This window comes from Drosophila melanogaster, chromosome 2L (genome assembly GCF_000001215.4).
Source record: "Drosophila melanogaster chromosome 2L".
Lineage (NCBI taxonomy): Eukaryota > Metazoa > Arthropoda > Insecta > Diptera > Drosophilidae > Drosophila > Drosophila melanogaster.
The window spans coordinates 21,732,861-21,738,951 of record NT_033779.5 but is presented as its reverse complement, the minus strand read 5'-3'; the positions used below and the strand labels follow the sequence as shown (position 1 = coordinate 21,738,951).

The following is a 6,091-nucleotide window of genomic DNA, read 5'->3' as shown; positions in this document are numbered from 1 at the left end:
ACCGGATCTTTGTGACCAAAATTTTTTTTATTTAAGGAAAGACTTTATAATCTGAGAGATCTAGCGGCTAACTCAGAATTGGTTTTACAAAATGTATATTTGCTTGAATGTCCAACCAAAGGTTTCCAGATTTATGGTATTACAGTGGGCGGCGTTCCCGACGTTCCCACGACGATTGTTTGTACCTTCTTACGCAACAAGAATATTGTTGCGTTTTCTTAGTGTCCAAAGTTCGAGGAACTTCCGTTCGACTTCCTTGGCATTGTCTGACGAGATTCATAGGTGACCCTGGGTCGGGTCATATCTTCCTCGTTACTCACTCGGTTACCGCTTACCGTTTAATTTCTTGGTAACTCTTTCAAAGGACATATAAGATTCATTAAAAGTATATAACAGGTATAATTAGGAGTTTCCGACTATATAAGGTAAATATAAAATATGTTATCCTGCCCCGCGTCTATGTAGGAGGCGTGGCAGGTTAAATTGTAGTCCAGCGTCGTTAGCTGCTATCCTTGGAATTCTGCAGTGGGACTGCAATTGGTGGTGACCAGTCTTCTTATGACGTTTATGCTGGAGAGTTTACTTCCTCTCTAATCACCGGCCTTGTGGCTCGGCAATTATATCAATAATAAGACAAGGTTTTTACGGCTTAAGTCGGAGCAGTGTTTATTGGTCAAGCGTAAGCTTTCGTATCTTAGACAGCACCGAAGTACACAATATATTGAAGCACAAGTCTACCCTAGCTCCAATGCATCGCACCATAAAATCGGCATTTCATGTATTGCAATTTGTCACTCCCGGATAGCTCGGGGTGCTGAACTAATTTTGGGCACTTCAGAATTGTTTGAGTGAATCTACTTAGGTGCAAGGATATTATTTATGTAAAACTACTTAGTTGCCGAATCAGATATATCGAGTGTTCTTTTCTTTTTTTGATCAGGATCAATAGCCGATTTTTACACAACGTTTCTATACAAACTAGTCTCAGTTTTCTGAAAATTTCGTAAAAGCTGTTTTGCGTATATTTTTTTGGAACCGGCTTCGGAACACTATAAAAATAATCGAAAAAAGAAAAATGAAAATGTGCCTTGGTTATTTTTAATCATAAAGTATAATATACACCAGTTTTACGAAAAAATATGGTTTCGCTTTTAATTTGATATATTATATACATAGATGCCAATGAAATCGTACTTTCATTCTTTCTGATCATAAAGTCCTCTAAATACAAACCAGTTTTTGACAACACGGAACGTTTTTATCATGTATAATAGATGCCACAGAATTATCCTGTAAATTATAGATAACTCCGTATAAATGCAGTGATCAACTGCGCTAGCATGACTTCCCGGTAAGTACAACAAATTAAGTTAAGTACAATTATTACAATGGTCATTAGTATGTAAAGTGTAATGTTGTTTTTTGAAATCATCACAACAATGTGATGACAACAATCAATTGTGTTTTACAATTTTTTTTTTTGTTATATTAAGTGGTGTGTATAGTGGTGTCAAATCTATTTCTGGTTTTAAAAGATTTTCACTTAAAATTATAGTTTTGATTTCTATATTGAATTGGGTTAATCTTATCATTTTGTTTGCTTTTATTTTTATATTTTTAATTGAATTTTGTTAGGGTTAAGTCCAGGTTACAATTGTGTTTGATTCTATTCTATAATTTCTTTCGTGTGCACTGGCTTCAAATTACAAATTGTTTTTAAGTATTTAATAATATTGGTGACACATTTTATTTCTTTATTTTCGGCATTAAATTAAAATATGATTGTGTCTGTGTAATTTAACTGATAGCCGTTGGAGTTCTGGGCAACGGATTATTTTAATTGTGTTTATTAGCAAAAAGTGAATAGGTATGTGGGTTATGATTAATAAGTGGTTATCATTATAGTTATCCAAGTGGACGTTTTAATGTTCGAAACATTCTCAAGTTTGTCATAGTTTAGTAATTTGGGGTTAAACAGTCCGAGTCTGGAAAGCTGCATAGCCATTTCCAAATCTTCTACGTAATCCGTAAACTGCATTATTCGAATAAAAGGACCGTAATGATGCTGTTGTTACTTTCATAATTCCGTGTCTGTTGCATTCCGTCACTTACCAATAGTATAGCGTAGTTGAGTTCATGTAATTTTAATGAGCTATGGGCGTTGATGTCAAGTATCTTCTGTATTTCTACTTGTTCATTATCATCTAGTGTGTCAAAGAGATATTGAAAAACTGAGCCCACAATGTTAATAAGTCCCAGTTTGTTTCTATGTTGCAGGGTTAATTCGACTAGTTCTCTTTTAATTTTATTGTATAAAAATTTGACCTAGGGTGGTGCATGGTAATCGGTTCTTAGCCTGGACTGGCTTATCAGAAAAAGGTTGGTGTCAATATTATTAATTTGAATTCGTAGTCCACGAACCGCTATGATCAGTATAAGCAATAATGTTATCAGATGCCAGGTGCCTGTGAAATTGGAAGTTGAGTATGTATTTTTTTGTGTTTGTGTTTTGTCGTAGTGAGTAACTCTATTTCTATTAGTGATTTTGTAAACCCTACGTTTATTATATTCTGAATTAGTAGTTGGCTATTTGGAAAGAAGTGATTTTCTTTAAATAATTTTGTAATTTTCTGTATACCTGGGTGTAAGTTTTTTATGTGATTGAACTATGATTTCTTTGAATTCGGCGTATGAACCAACGTTCTTCATCTGCGAATTGTATAGGTAGTATAAATAATTTCTCTGTGTGCTCTTTGAATAATTTCAAAACCTACATCGCTCTCAATATAAATGGTAATGTTATCAAGAAAATTTGTTTGGCCTTTTCGAATGTCATTACATTATATTGAATTGCGGTAATGGAGTTACGGAATATTATTGATTGTAGAGCATTATTTTATTTATTTTTAAAGGACTTAATAAAAATGATTATTTGTTTTTTGAATTAATTTATTGGCTTTTCTCTTCAATTAATAAGGTTTCTATTGTATTCTTCTGTACTATGTTGGTATGATGATTTTCTTCAATTTTAACTCTTGATAATGCATCGGCAACTGAATTTTCCTTCCCTATAGATAGAGATTGAGAGCTATTTTTTTAATCTAGCTCTCTATCTTTGTAACTTAGCATTCGGTTCCTTTAAGGTATGAAGCCATCTAGAAGGTTGATTGTCGTCCTAGTAAATAATATCGAAATGTTTTAGTGGCCCCACCTATGGCGAGTAATTCTTTTTCAATAGCACTGTAATTTAATCCGTTTTCATTAAGTGTTCTGCTAATAAAGGATATAGGATGACCATTTTGAGATGCTGCCCCAAGGGCTAAATTGCTGGCTAAATCTGTGGTTAAAGTACATTCTTTTTCGAAATCGGGTTATTGGAGAATGGGTTCTCTAATTATCAAGGCTTTAAGTCTTTTGAATGCTTCTATGTAGTCAAGATTTAAAGTGTTTTTAATGCTTTTCTGTAGTCAAGATTTTCATTTATCTTTGCTCCTTTTTTTGCTCCTTTTCTGCGTAATTTGGGATAAATTAACGATAATAACCGGTTAGTCCAAGAAAAGCTCTAATCTCTTTTATTTTCTTAGGAATTGAATACAAATCTATGGCTTTAACTTTAAGAGGACTTGGTTTTATCCTACAATATTAGGGGTTACGATGTGACCAAGAAAGTAAGCTTCCTTTTTTAAGAATTCACATTTATCTAGCTGTAATTTTAAATTTGCTTCTGCAAGCTTCGAAAAACTAATTGCATTGAATTTAAATTTTTTGGGTTTTGTTGGGATGCATCTATAGGCTGAACCTTTTTGTGGCCAAAATTAATAATTTCAAACAGGAGAGAGATATTTAGTATCTGTTTTTTTGGGGGCGTGGCACCGCCCCTTATATATTATATATATATGTATTGGGTTACGTAAGCCCATATCTTTTATGATACCAAAAAAATCATACTTTTATTCATCTGCATATAGCTGGAATGGCCTGTGCTTCCATCGAACCCATAACTAAGTAGAAATTAGACTCTTGATTTTCCATTATTTTCAAAATAACTTCTTCTATCAAAGTTAAACTTAATAATTTAATAGTTCCTGCCGTTGATTTTACCAAACTTGACGCCTTTCTTCTCTGAGTTCTTTCACTCGATAAGTTATAAGACATTGACGGCCGTCCTGTCGATCGGCGTTCGATTTAGTGCTATAAAAAACGGTCTCCAGTTTAAGCCAACTGTACTTTCATTCAAATAGCTTTAGATTTCTTTTGCAAGCAGTCCACTTTTGCGACAATCTGTAGCAAAAGTTTTGGCAGTGTTTTTTTAAACTGTCCTCATTCGCATCAAATACTGAATCAGCTATTAAGGTTTTATGTATGTATGCCCAGTATTGTCTTCCCTTTTGCACGCATTTGAGAACGTGCAATTCCGACCTAAAAAGGTTAATTACAAAAAAGTGCGCAAAAGTGCACTTTAAGATTACATTGAAATGAACAAGAAAATTAAGATCATGTTTAAATCTCTAGTTAAACATTAGTTTTTGTTTCAGCCAATACACCTAAATGCGCTATTTACAACACTCAACAACAGGGACAGCCACAAAAAATTCAACAATTCCAAAACACAAACAATCCCTTACAAACTGGTCCCTTTCGATCCCATTATCACTTGTTTAATAATAACTTTTCTTTGTTTCTTTTTTATAAACTTAAAAGCGATTGTGTTGCTTGTTGCACTCCGAACAGATGTTTCCTGGTACGCAACACTAAAGTCTAATCTTATACTAACATAATGGCGTAATCAAAACTTAGTATTACGGACTTTTAAAAAGTGGATTTTTGGTCACAAAATTGTCAGCCCATGTTGTGGGAATGGATTTTTTTTGAATAATAGGTTTTGTAATCATGTATTGGTTGGGTCTGAAATAATTAGGTACCTGCCACATAGGTTGGTTGTTAGTCATCTGCTGTCTATAGGTGGCTCTAAATGGTTGCGTGTATTGATTAAAATTAGGTTAGAAGGTTGGAATTTGTGTGATTTAGAATTTTGATTAAGAGTTACGTTTTTATTACTGTTTTCTGAATTTTTTATTTAATTAAAAATTAATATGTTCTTCATAAATTCCCTCATTTTGTGCAATAGTAATTAAAGATCTTAAGTCTGTAATATCATGATGAGCTAAAACAGTTCATAATTGTATTGGTAGTTTTCTAATCAGCATTTTAATAGCCTGAATATAAATAAGAAATCCGGTTGGTTACTTTCCAGGTGTAATTAATCAACAATTGACGTCTTTTTTTTTGCTTCTTCGCAGGGTTGCCTGAAGTTCTCCAGTAGTTTGTAGTTCGCTGTTTGGGGTTTAAATTCTGAGATTAATCCGGATGTGAGGCCGATCTTCGATGTTTGGAAGTCTCAAAGATCGTGTTACTTGTCCGTCCAATTTCCTTTCGATGGCTCCAAGTATTGTAGAATCCTCTGTTGCCGCACATCATTGGTTTGGTAGAGTGAAATTACGTAGTCCACTCTGCTGAAGAAGGTGTGGAGGGTTTCCGGATCACCCTTGAATGTGTAGTGTGTAGTAAAACAATACAGTTCCCGATAGACAAACCTTATGAAGCTTGCGCTCAGCTGTGAGATTCTAATTTAGGGTCATACTAAATGCAGTATTATGCATTGGGAATATAGTAGACGAGATGCGACCCTTATCAGCTGCACACGGAAAGTTTGGGGATAATTTGGTTATCGTAAATAGTGACTATCAGCTGATTGTGTTTTTCGTCGATGGTCTTGAGTTCCCGTTTTATTTATTTTCTAATAAAATAGTCGTGGAGTCAAGTCGTGAAAAGTTTGTGTCGTTTTAAAATTATAACCTGAGGGCGTGGCGTTTTTAGTGCTAAAGGATATTATTAGAGTAAGTTTTCCTCGCCAAAATCTTCGCTTGGCGCAGCCATCGCGCAGCAGTGCCACCACCCAGACCCCAAGGTTTCACAGGTTAGTGAATATCGGGAGGAAAATTGATCTCTTAGTTGACTTTTTAGGTGGAGCACCAATGAAGCGCCCTTCCCATCGAGTGACCCAAGAAGAGAAAGCAACTTCAGCGGGACC

The 6,091-nt window shown here is 34.6% G+C and overlaps 3 annotated features.

Annotated features, from left to right (window-relative positions):
* Positions 1-551: 551 nt before the first annotated feature.
* Positions 552-772: a mobile genetic element.
* A 607-nt stretch (positions 773-1,379) lies between these two features.
* Positions 1,380-6,091: part of a mobile genetic element that runs on past the window's edge.
* Positions 5,607-6,091: part of a mobile genetic element that runs on past the window's edge.